The sequence below is a fragment of the Enhydra lutris genome, unplaced genomic scaffold (genome assembly GCF_002288905.1).
Source record: "Enhydra lutris kenyoni isolate GAN:26980312 unplaced genomic scaffold, ASM228890v2 scaffoldscaffold1, whole genome shotgun sequence".
NCBI classification, from domain to species: domain Eukaryota; kingdom Metazoa; phylum Chordata; class Mammalia; order Carnivora; family Mustelidae; genus Enhydra; species Enhydra lutris.
In genome coordinates, this window is record NW_019154085.1 from 93,446,655 (window position 1) to 93,460,475 (window position 13,821).

Below are 13,821 nucleotides of genomic sequence, written 5' to 3' on the forward strand. Positions count from 1 at the left end.
GAAAGAGTATTCTTGGCTTCAGGTTTTTCCCTTTCAGCCCTTTGAATATATCCTGCCACTCTCTTCTGGCCTGCAAAGTTTCTGCTGAAAAATCAGCTGACAGTATTTTGGTGTTCTAGGGTTTCCCTTGTATGTAACTGTTTTCTCTTACTATTTTGCAAATTCTCTTTATCACTAGTTTTTGCCCTTTCAATTAATATGTGTCTTGGAGGAAACCTCCTTGGGTTGATTTTGTTGGGGGTTTTATGTGCATCCTGGATCTGGATATCTGTTTCCTTCCTCAGATTGAGGACATTTTCACCTATTATTTCTTTAGGTATATTTTCTTCCCTCTTTTCTCTTTTGGGATCTCTATAATGTGAATGTTATTACTGAGATTCCTTATGTCCATTCTCATTTTTTGATTTTTTTCTCCTGTTCTGCTTGATTGTTTTTATTTACTGTCAGGTTGCTGATCTGTTTTTCTATATCCTATAGGCTATTTTTTATTCCATTTACAGTATTTCTATTAAAGATTTTATTTATTCATTTCAGAGACAGACAGTGCGAGCAGGGAGGGTCAGGGGAGGGGAAAAAGAATCCAAAGCAGACTCTGCACTGAACTCAGAGCCTTACTCAGAGCTTAATCTTACAACTGTGAGATCACCACATGAGTTTTACTGACTGAGCCCCCAAGATGCCCCTATAGCATTTATAATTTCAAGTACTGAGTTCTTGATCATTAGTTCTTTTTTTTTTTTTTTTTACATTTTTCTCTCTTTGTTTAGGGTTTTACTGGGGTCCTCCCCTCTTTCCCACAGTTGAGTGAGTATCTTTATAACCATTACATTAAATTTTTTCCCTCAGCATATTACTTATCTCTGTTTTGTTTATCTCTCTTGCTGTAATTTTGTCCTGTTCTTTTGTTTGGGACACAGTCCTCTGTCTCATTTTGTCAGTGAAGGATCTCAGCACTTAGATTCAGGCTGATGTAAGCCAGGCCTGAGGTACCAGCTTATAAAGTATGCAAATATATATATATAATCCTTTGGGACTGTAAGCATAAGCCCCACTGACCACCAGAGCCAGGTGTTCTGGAGTTGTCCCTTGTGAATCAGTCATGAAAATTGGGGCTTGAGGGAATTGCTCCTCAGATTGAAGTTTCCGAGTAAGAAACTGGCCTATTTCACAAAAAGTCTACATGGGTGGGGCACCTGGGTGGCTCAGTGGGTTAAAGCCTCTGCCTTTGGCACAGGTCATGATCCCAGGGTCCTGGGATCAAGTCCCACATCGGGCTCTCTGCTCAGCAGGGAGCCTGCTTCCCTCTCTCTCTGCCTGCCTCTCTACCTACTTGTGATCTGTCTCTCTGTCAAATAAGAAAAATCTTAAAAAAAAAAAAAAAGTGTACATGGGTGTTTTATCCTGCTATCTGTGCAATGCCTTGATGACAGCCTGTCAAGAACTGTCTCTACAATTAGTTACAGTCTCTAGGACTCAGAAATGCAACTCCCGTTGGCCTCTAACTCCAGGCAATCATTGGGTATCTCCTGAGCTGCAGCTCCAAAAACCAGAGTGCTAGACATAAAACCAGGGCACCTCTGGGAGATAGTGGCACTATGGAGCATGGCAGGGGGAGAGAGACAGTGTTCAGATGGCAGCTGTTGGTTGGAGCAAGGCAGTGGGGGAGCATAAAGATAGCACTCTGGAGTAAGGGTTGAGGGTAAAGTCTAGGATTTGGGGAAAGAAGATGGTGTGCATAGAAGGTGCCTACCAGGCTTTGTCTCTGGAGATTTTCCCAGAAGACCCCTAGATCCTAATTTAGATGCTTGCCCATCAGGTTGATGCTTTATAATTAGAAATGAGCTTCTTTTCCAAAGTGTGGGCATGATCAGCTGCTTCTGAACTGGCTCTGGGATGAGTGATTCCAAATGTGTGGGTGTCTTTTAAGAGCCATTTCTCAGGGGGCGCCAGGTGGCTCTGCCTTTGGCTCAGGTCATAATCCCAGATCCCTGGGATCAAGCCCCACATCGGGCTCTCTGCTCCGTGGGGAGCCTGCTTTCTCCTCTCTCTCTGCCTGCCTCTCTGCCTACTTGTGATCTCTGTCAAATAAATAAATAAAATCTTAAAAAAAAAAAAAAAGCCATTTCTCAGATCACTATACCCTTCTAGGCATCACTGAAGTAAGCCGTGTTTCTTTACAAAGCTAGATGTTTGGGGAGCTTTCAGGTAAGGTTCTTAAAAATTGGAGTTCCTGATGTGGGGTTCAGAGCCTTCATTCCATGGGAGAAGCTCTGAGTTTTTAGTTCCCTCCTGTACTATAGATAGGCGTTGGAGCACCTGGGTGGCTTAGTTGGCTAAGCCTCTAACTCTTGATTTTGACTCACATCATGATCTCAGGGTCATGAAATTGAGGCCTGCATCAGGCTCCATACTCAACATGGAGTCTGCTTAAGATTCTCTCCCTTTCCCTCCACCCCCTGACCCCATTCTCTCTCTCTCTCTGTCTCTCAAAAAAAAAAAAAAAAAAAAAAAAGGGTTTATGGTGGGATTGTATCACAGTTTCTTTGATATATTTTTTTTAATAGTATGCCCAATGTATAATTGTTGCTTTCATAGTTTTAGATTTTTTCAGAGGGACTTATTCCAAATAGCTATAGATTCAACAGTTGGGGAGAAGGTGAATTCATGATCTTTCTATGTTGCCATCTTGAATTGGCAACATCAGCGCTTTGATATCTTATGTGATTAACTTACTAAATTCTCTTATTAGTTGTAATCATTTATAGAATTTTCTTCACCTTAACCATCAAGACAAATTTCCATCTATAAATTTTTTACTGATTTCACTATCCATATGTTTTTCTCCCTTTTTTTTTTTTTTTTGTTTTTCACAATCTATTCAAAATGAGCTACCCAAAATTATTTTACTTTTATGGAATAAATTAAGTTTTTGCAGCAGGCTGCTTTTTTTCTGTGATGGGTCTTTTCTGCTGGCATCTTTCCAGTTGCTAGTTTCTTGGCAACTGCAACCCTTTTTCCCACCAAAGAGTTATTCTGCTTCTTAACACCTATAACCTTCTATTTCCTCCCTACCAGTGGTTACTTGCCTCGAACCCCTTCTCATCTGATTTGGCTTCTAGTGCTGCCACAACTTTATCCACCCAGAGATTGTGATTTTTGGCCTGGTGAAGAGTGCTGTTCTGGTTTACAGTCTTTGAATATGAGTTTAGCTTCAAACATCATTCTCAGATTTTTCAGTGGATTCTTCTTTAAGACTCTATGATGAAATTTTTGTGTTGTTCTAAGAGGGATCTGTGGATCTTTGTCGTTTTTGAGATTCTGTTAAGGTCTGTTTTGAAAATTGTGTGGATAGAAGATTGTATTTACTCTTGAGGGCAAATCATCTATCTTAGAGAAAGCACTTTTAGTCCAAATGTAGAAACATTCCACATGCTCACCAGGAGTAATTTTCAAAATGTTCAGTTTACATTAAGTTTACATTAAGCAGAGTAATTCTCAAGATGTTTCTGAAAACCTTGATGACACTTGCCTTTAGTGATGATTCAGAGCCCCCTGCTCTGCATACAATGACCACTTCTCATTTTGCTTTTGCAGCTTCTATTTGCTGAAACACATGGAACTTTACAATATCATTCTAGGCCCTAAGTTTCTTAAGAGGCAAAGTAGACTCCATAGTCATCTCTTAGCTTTCAACTTTATTTTCAGGCACCAAAGGAAATTCAGGAACTTCCTCAATATGATGACTTTAAATGCAACCAGGACTGGTAAGGCCAAAGCAGCCAGGGCAGAGCAGAAGACATAACACTTCTGTGTTGTGTTCATTCTGTTTCCAATGGTGCAAGGTTTTGGTTGTTGGAAACATTGGGTTTCACAACACTTATCTCCAAAAGCACTCTGGATGGAACTGTGAGTCACATCATCTTGAATTCTGGGAATTCAAGGCACATACCCCAACACTGAGCACTGGTTTGATGCCCTGCCAATTGACTTACAACATAGTGCTGTTTTTGTTGCACAAGCTGAACAAAGTTCACAATATCTGGTCAAATGGAAGCCTTGAACACAGCAGGCAGTTACATTTTTGCCAGATAACTTCCCCTCTTTGGAATAAACTGATATCAGTTGTTGCCCCACACCATAGTGGGGGAACCACTACACTCCTCTCAACCCAGTAATTTCCACAGGAAAAGCTGTCCCCTATCCTACTGGGCTAGCTAGAACTTTTTTTTTTTTTAATTTTAAGATTTTGTTTATTTATTTGAGAGAGCGAGAGAAGCAGGCTCCCTATTGAGCAGAGAGCCTGACATGGGGCTCTATCCCAGGACTCCAGGATCATGACCTGAGCCAAAGGAAGATCCTTAACCAACTGGCCACCCAGGCACCCCTGGCTAGAACTTCTTAAATATATATTAAAAACAAGTGATAACAGGATTCCTCATTTTATTTTCTATTTAAATTGAGCACTTTAATATTTCATTATTGTTTCTGAGGAATACTGTAAGTTTCTATAAAGCATTTTATCAGGTATCTAATTTATCTATTGCGGTATAACAAGTTACTTTAAAAATTAGTTCCTTAATATTATTGCCACCTCCTTTTTCTGCCACTTCTGGTGCTGTTTCTGTGCTCCTTTGGTGCAGAGCTGGTACCTCTTTATAAAGCAGCAGCTGAGGACCCTCTAGCACATGCCATGGCCTACAAAAAAGCAAAGGAAGGAGTCCAGACTGAGAATAGTGATCATATTGATTTGAAGGTGGTAGGGCAGGATGGTTCTGTGGTGTAGTTTAAAATTAAGAGAATATACTACTTAGTAAACTAATGAAAGCCTATTGTAAATGACAGCATTTGTCCATGAGGCTGATCAGATTTCAATTTGATGAGCAGCCAGTCTATGAAACAGGCACACCTGCACTGTTGGAAATGGAGAATGGAGATAGAATTGATGTGTTCCTGCATCAGATAGGAAGTGTCTACTAAAAAGGAACCCTGCTACTTCAAAACCCCTTCCTCCGGACCAAAAAATATTCTCAATTAGAAAACCACAAGTTGGTTCCACCACATTCTGACTTACTACAATGTAGTTTTCTCTATTCTTTCATTTTTCCCTTCCCCCATTCATTTATTGTACATAAGGTAACTGTGTATGTGCACAAGCGTATTACATTTTGTAAAAGTAAATGGCCAATCATATATGTTGATTAACATCAAAAGGAGAAGGAATGACCTAAAAATACTGGTTCTGTGAAAATACCCTCTTTCTCCATTAGTGCTATGCTCATTCAGCTCTTATCTTTATATTCTAGTAAGTTATTTTGCTCTCAGTGTTTAACAGTAACAAAAAGAACAACATCAAAATCCTTGCCTATCTTGTTCAATTGGAGTATTTTAATGTTTTTCATTTATCATTATAAAACCAAAGACGATTTTATAACTTTATTATACATATCTATTACATGTAGGGCAATCTGTCCTTAAGGATAAATTACTCTAAAAGCAATGAATTCCAGGTAGTTTTCCCTTCATGTCAAGCATTTTATTTAAATAATCTTCTTATTTAAAATGAAAAAAAAATGTCTCAAAGCAACAATAAAGTATATTATCTCATATTACTTATGGGGTATGAATCTTGGAGCACCTTAGGAGTATGATTATGGCTTCTCATAAAGATGTATTCAAAATATCAACCATGAATATGGTCAAAGTGTCAATCAGGGCTCTAAGCAACTAGATTGGAGTTGGAGTATCAGCTTCCAAAATGGCCAATTCATATGGCTGGCAAGTTGGTGCTTGTTAGATGGAAACTTTAGATCCTTTCCACATAGACTTCTCTGTAAGATTGCTTGAATGCCCTTATGATGTAAGAGCTGGCTGCCGTTAGAGTGAGCAATCTAAGAGATAGCAAAGCAGGAGACAAAATGTTTTTATGACAGCCTTCCAATCATATAATGTTATTTCCACAATATCTTATTGCAGCCCAATACATTGTAAGAAGTAATTATATAAGTGCATGAGTACCAGAAGGTAGGGATCAGGGATGTCTGGTCCGGGTGGCTCAGTCATTTGAACATCTGCTTTCAGCTCCAGTACTGATCCTGGGGTCCTGGGATTGAACCCTGCATCAGGCTCGCTGTTCAGTGCAAAGCCTGCTTTTCCCTCTCCCTCGGCCTGCTGCTCCCTGTGCTGTGTTCTCTCCAAATAAATAAATTAAATGAATGAATGAATAAATAAATCTTTTTTAAAAAAAGGGATTATGGGGGACCATTTTAGACTAACTGCTATATCAAATTAGTATGCATCTTCTATGAATAGTTCTGTCCTATTTTATCAAATTCTTTATCAGCATTTGAAGTGATCATGAGATTTTTTTTAATATGTAAATATAATTAATTACTTTAGATGATTAATAATCAACCAATCTTATATTTTAGATATATCCCAAAATCGTATGATATAAAATACATATTTGGAATTACTTTTGAGTATTTGCTAGAACTAACAAAGCCATCTGGGCCAGTTATTTCTTTTATAGTAAATATTACTATTTTTTTAATACTAAGAATTCTGTTCAGGTTTTCAATTTCTTTTTTCTTAAAATTTTAAGTTGTCCATTGTAGTCTCATAAAGTTGATGTTATTCGTATTACTTTTCACTCTCTATACCATACAATATATCCCTTTTTTCATTCTAGATACTCTTTATAATTTTTCTCTTTTTCTCTTGATCAGTCCTTCCAGAAGATAATCTGTTTTTCATTAGTTTCAAAGACACAACCTTTGACATTGCTGATCCTCTATTTCATTTTCCCTCCCAAATTTCCAAATCTATTTCATATTTGATCTTCATAATTTACTTATAATTTTGGTCATATATGCTTTTTCTATGCATAAATATATATTCTTGATGCCTGTAGTTTCCATAATTTGTAATTCAGAGTCACAAAATTATCTTTTATCTATTTAATTGACCATTTGCTGAAGGAGATCTTCCACTATAATAGGGAATCATATCTCATTATATTTTATTTTTTAAAAATATACTTGAAGCTATATTAACTGACATATTCTAATTAATAACCATTATAGTTTTGCAAAATTAAACTTGTCATTATTGTCTAAAACCATTTAAGCCTAGACTCAAATGTGAAACGTGCTCTTTTCAGACGTGAAAAGACAAAGTTTGCCTGTTAGCGTCTCTTCTAAGGAAATTACTTGAGGTTGTTCAGCATCAGAATAATAAAGTAATCCAAGAGAAGGAAGTCCCAGGATCTAAAAACCATGGATTCACCTAGATAAACAATAAAGGGAAGACCAGGAATGAGATCTCTATTAAAAAAACAAACAAACAAACAAAAAAAACAGCTGGGGTGCCTAGGTGGCTCAGTGGGTTAAGCCTCTGTCTTTGGCTCAGGTCATGATCTCAGGGTCCTGGGATTGAGCCCTACATTGGGCTCTCTGCTCAGCGGGGAGCCTGCTTCCCCTTCTCTCTCTGCCTGCCTCTCTGCCTGCTTGTGATCTCTGTCTGTCAAATAAATAAATAAAAAATCTTAAAAAAAAAAAAGGAATCAAAAGATTACTGTTGAAGATATAGAGGTTTATATATGTTTTTACATTCAAAATAGAAAAGATAAAATATCTAAAATGTAAATATGAAAAACTGAGGAGAAACTATCTGTGAGCTCCATACTCTTCTTTCATATCTTGATCTCAAAAAAAATTTCTACAGTTAGTCAAAGAGTGATGTATTTTCTGGAATTATGAAAATACTCATTTACTTCTGAAAGGCTGATGAAATTATTCAAGAAATTCCATGTGTTTGTAGTCAGATGCAACATCTCACATTGAGGGTAAGAGCTAAGTATTCCCTATCCTATAAATAAAAGGGTGGGTCACTTTGAAACTTTGTGGCATCCTTTATGTTATCATTCTAAGACATATAAAAATTTCCCTCTTCAAAGTAAGATCTGAATGGGCTGACTAGATGTTGGTTGTAGAGGAATCTGCTAGGCCATGCTCTTCTGAAGGAGAGTGAGTTTCTTGGCAATTTCAAGACAGAATGCTTGCCAGCTGTTGGGGGGAAAGTTGCCAACACTTGAACCAAAACAATAAATGAAAATTTCCTCAAATTTGGGGAACTGGACCAATAAGCAGACAAAAAGACAAGTTGGAAGTTAGCATGTCCTGTAATGACTGCCTGAAGCCCAGAGGAGTTTTGATGCCTTGCCTTTATGGGACAGTTGCTGCTTGCTATTAGTATTGGGCTGGCATGAAAGTATAGCAGCAACTGGAACCCTGGCTTTTGTAATCTATAAACCTATGGTTTACTAGTGAGCAGGATGGTGATGGAGTCTGATGATAATTTTCAGCTCATGGTAGGGGTTGGGGTATTAATCCTTTATGATAATATAAACCCAACCACCATGAGTTGAGTATAGCTTTGAAGAAAGTTCTTCAGGTGAAGCAATTATAGCATCTTGTTGATGTCCAAAAAGAAATTCACTGAAAAGCTAAGCAAACAGGCATTTATTTGGGCAATTAAAATTGCAGTTTGGGAGACACAGAATCAGGTAGAAACTTAATTTGTGTTCTAAGGAAGACAGAGATTGAACAACGTTAAAAAGTCAAAGGTTCTAAATGCAGTTCTCATTTAGGTCTTCTATGCAAAACAAGGATTAAAACTAAATTAACTGGGATTACTGTAGTTAATATGCAAATGATGGATCAAAACTTGTTAAACTACATTGGCTCCTTTCAAAGAGAAAAATATGAATGATTCAGGTGTCATGATGAGAAGAAAGTTAAGTTCAGGCTGAAGACTGTGTCTGGCAAAAAGTTGGTAATTCCTCCTTCTTAAGGCCTCCTGACCCTATTTTAAAAGAGACTCTCTTAGCTAGGCTTGATTGTTCAGTTTTGAAACCTCCTATACATTTCCTTTTTTGATCAAGATCTTTCTTAATAAGAAATCATCAAAATCAGTCTTTTGGTTTTGGTCCCATTGTATTGCCAGAGTGGTTAGTACCTGCTCTGGGTCTATCATGTCCCTCAGAATGGGGACTCTCATATTCTTATATATCTCTAAGCCTATTGTCTGCAAGTCCTAGGATTATATTTGAGAAAGAAGGAGGAGGCCTTTTAGGGAGAGGGTCTTTAGGCTATGGTCAATTAAGGTTTAATTTTTTGTTGTCAAAGTGTAGGTCTGATTAACACTTTTTAAGATCCAACCATTCTTTTGGCATTTTGAGTAGAAGAACTACGTGAAAAAATGCACATTACAAACAGCTTAAATATAACAATTAAGATACAAGTTATGATAATGACTAATAGTACAACTTGTAAAACCAAACACAAAAGAGCTCCAAGCCCCAAGAGAGCGAACTAAAAATACTAGAAAATGTAAAAAGCCATCCTGGGGAAAATTCCAAACATATCTTTAGGGAACTGACCAATGTAAATAGCTTAATAGTTTTTAGTTTTACCTTTTTTAGGGGTTGATCTATACCCAGCAAGCACTGTTTTCTGTTGTATAGGCTCCTACTTGGGCAGCTAGAAGGTTATCTGAAACTATTCTGTTGACTAGTGTGACTCAGTGTAGGGAGTCTAGGGGCCTCTGTTGGGTTCTAATGGTTCTAGAAATGGACAAGACAGTTCTGTTTACAGTTTGAGTGAGATTTCCCATCATAACTTAGAGAGCACTGCCCCCTCATCGCCTTGCCTATGTCTGCCCAAGAGAAAAGGTTTGCCTTTGACTCCATAAAACAAAGATGGGAGGACAACCTTGACTCTAACTGTAAGAACCATCCTGGTATTCTGAGAGCTCTCTGAGAGATATGGGTAATAGAATGCTGAGGGCCCTCTTTTTTGAGCTATGAGTACCTTGAGATTGTTTTGTAACCAATTTCAGGACCTGAAAAAGGGTAGCCTAAAAAGCAAGTAAAACCAAGTTCCCACTAGTTGTCAAGGCGTGTATAGGCCCAAGGCTAATGATCACAGCCACAAACAAAAATATATCCTTTAGGGGCACCAGATTGGTTTTAGAAATTGAGGGATTGGTTAGTAGGTACAGAAGCTGTAATATTAAAAGAATAGTAGAGGTAGGATATAGTGTGTTGATCATTGAAAATGGTGATGGTGGTGGAAGTATAAATACAGGCCTGGTCCTGAGTCTGGGGAAAGCAGTCTACTCAGATGTCATCTGCTTCTCATCCTCATTAATTTGATTCAGAGATATCCAGTGTCTGTAAAGGACCACGTTTCAGGTGGAACCTTCTTTAGCTGTGAGATGTGTACCCGAGCTTCAATACTTTTTTTAGTTTTACAGCATTGTTAGTGATCTGAAGCATTTGGTAAGATCCTTCCAACAGGGCTCAAGGGCTGTCTTTCTCTGACGACATCTCCGGAATACCAGTCACCAGGACCCATATTGTGACCAACAGGATCCTTTGAATTGGGATCCTGAAAGGCTTTTTTAACCTATTGGTGATAGGCTTGAGCATATGACATTAGAGACTTTCACTAGCAGGTCATACTACCATAAGACAATAAAGGATCAGCAGAAGTTTATATTCTGATAGAATTCTAAGAAGTTTACAGAGTTTCTGTTAAGGCTTGTATCATTTGCCCAGTGAAGTGGGTGCCTCAATTATTGGAAATTATGGAAGGTATGCCCCAAGGGGGAAATATTTTATAACAGTTTTTGTTCCATTGTGAGGGCATCAGCCTTGCAGCAGGGAAAAGTTTCAATCCATCTGGAAAACATACAAATAAGAACATATTGGTAGCCCATACTAAGTAGTAGTTGAATTAAGTCCCACTACAGGTGTTCAAAGGGTCGAAAAAGAGGTCTGAAGGCTCTGGGAGCAAAAAACGGTTTTTCTGGGATTAGAGACCTAAGAGATTAAATAAATATTGCTGGTAGACTGTTTTTGCAATGTTGTAGAAGTCTCACTACCAATGTCTATATTTATAATTTGAAACATTTAAAATGTACTGTAGTGTGTGAAGGAACAGAAAAACTAAAAAAAATGGGGTTAATTAGGAAGCCAGGAAGAACCAAGCAGCTCTCTTGGGTTTCCCATAGCCCTGACTATTCTTTACTTTATAGTCATTATCCATCCATCTTAATTTCTGATTTAGGGGTACACTATTGCCATGTTACAAAGACATCAGGATAGCAGAAGTCTGATAAAAAGGGACCATATTTCACAGAAGCAGAAAGGGCTTGATGCATATGTGCCAGTTGTATAAATACAATATAAAGAAGGTTCAGTGTTACTTTGACAGTGCTTCCCATGTAATTTACATATCAAATAAGCCTAATTAGTTTAATAAATCCTTTCGAATATTCCAGAGAAGAAAGACTTCATTTAGATTTGAAGAACTTTGTCAAAAATATCTTTTAAAGATTTTATAGTATCTGCCTAAATAGGATCACAGGTCATTATGAAACTTATTATGTAGCAGTTAAAGAAACTTTCATAATTTTATCAGAAGTAGACTAAAACTCCAAGAAAACTTTGTCCCTTTAATAGAAAACCAAATTCTAATTTTGTATCTGCTTATGAAATTAAAGTTCATTTTAAAATAACTTCTTTTAATTCTTAGCCAGCTTGATCACACATTAAAATTCCTTTTTAAAGATTAATTTTATGCAATCCTACAAACTTTTTCCCCTACATTCTGATTTTACCCTGTTTTTTTGTTGTTGTTGCTGCTGCTATAGTTGTTGTTGTTTCTTTAAACAACCAACCTCACTTTAGGAAAACATTACTTTCAACAAAAAAAATCTCAAAACACACACACACACACCTGCCACATCTCCATTTCTCATACTTTCTCTTATTGAAAACATATCCTACATTGCAGGGATTTTGAGATTTCCTTTATTATTCCTAGTAGATTTAGTTCCATATATTAGAATTCTTAACCCTTAGAAACCTAAATCTGTAGAGAAAACTAAGGAATAAGCATTGTGAACTGGGCTAAAAACAGAATTTCACCAAATAAATTTGATGCTCTAATTGGCTTTATTAAATGATTAATGAATTGGACAGCACATCATCTAGCAAGTAGAGAAGCAGTCCGAGTTGTATAAAATAGAATGTTTTATAGGAAGAAGGGTGCAAGGAGGTTATTAGCAAAAGAAAAAGACTGTTCCAGGCAAGGTCATTCCCCTTTCAAGTAAAGGACAGGGCATCTTATCATACAGATTATTTCCTCTTCCTGTGGCGGGGGGGGGGGGGGGGGGGGGGGGGGGGGGGGGGTGTGTGTGATGGAGAGAGCTCATGTGACTAATAGTGTCACTGGTGCCGACCAGAAAATTCCTAACTGACCAGCAGAGAGGTTGAAACTGCAATTTGGGTATTAGACCCCTCTTTGAGAACTCTAAGTGCCAGTTTTCTTTCTTATCAACTCCCCACTTTCGATTACACTCTGTCTAACTGAGAGATGTAATCAAATTGTAAGGCATTAGAACCACTTACAGATACCACTCTGCAGTTAACATTTTGTTTATTTATTTATTTTTTTTATTTTTTATTTCCAGTAAAAGTAACTTACAGTGTTATATTAGATTTAGGTGTTCAATATAGTGATTCAACAGTTCTCTACCTTACTCAGTGCTCATCATGGTAAGTGTATGATGATTATCTTCACTTTTTTCACCTGTCACTCCACCCATTTCTGGTAATGATCAGTTCTCTGTAGTTGTGTGTTGTTTTGGTTTATCTCTTTTTTTCTTCGTTTTCTGTCTTAACACATATGAGTGAAATCATATGGTATTTGTCTTTCTCTGACTCTTTTCACTTATCATCATACCATCTAGAATTATCCATGTTGTTGCAAATGGAAAGATTTCATTCTTTTATGGCTGAGTAATATTCTATTGGGTATATATGCTCTGTGTGTATGTACACCATATAAACACATCTTCTTTATCTGTTGACCTGTCCAATGAAATTTAGATTGCTTCCATAATTTGACTATTGTAAACAATGCTGCTATAAACATAAGGTTGCATGTATCTTTCTGAATTAATGTTTTTTGCATTCTTTGAATAAATAACAGGTAATGGAATTACTGGATCATATGGTAATTCTGTTTTTAATTTTTTGAGAAACATCTGTATTGTTTTTCAGTGGCTCCACCAGTTTGCAGTCCCACCGGCAATATACAAGGGTTCCTTTTTCTCCACATCTTCTCCAACACTTGTTTTTGTTTCATTTTAGCCATTCTGATAGGTGTGAGGTGATATTACATTGTGGTTTTGAATTGCATTTTTCTGATGATTAGTGCTATTGAACATCGTGTGTGTGTGTGTTAATAATCTGTATGTCTTTTTTGGAGAAATTTCTGTTCATGTCTTCAGTCCATTTTTTTTTTTTTAAATTGAATTATTTTTTGCATGTTATAGAAGTTCTTTGTATTTTTTAGATACAAACACTTTATTGGATAGATCATTTGCAAATATTTTCTTTCATTCAATAGGTTGTCTTTTAGTTTTGTTGACTGTTTTATTTGCTGTGTAGAAGCTTCTTATTTTGATATAACCCCAATAGTTTATTTTTGTTTTTATTTCCTTGCCTGAGGAGACGTATCTAGGAAAATGTTGCTACAGCTGATGTCAGGGAAATTGCTGCCAGTGCTCTCTTCTAGGATTTTTATAATTTCAGATCTCACTTCTGGATCCTTAATCTATTCTGAATTTATTTTTGTATATGATATAAGAAAGTGGTCCAGTTTTATTCTTTAACATGTAGCTGTCCTGTTTTCCCAATATCATTTGTTCAAGAGATGGCCTTTTTCCCACTGCATATTCTTGCCTCCATTG

The 13,821-nt window shown here is 37.0% G+C and overlaps 1 pseudogene; it reads left to right on the forward strand.

The window, feature by feature from the left end:
- The first annotated feature begins 4,690 nt into the window (after positions 1-4,690).
- LOC111145117 lies at positions 4,691-4,977 on the forward strand (annotated as a pseudogene).
- Positions 4,978-13,821: the final 8,844 nt, after the last annotated feature.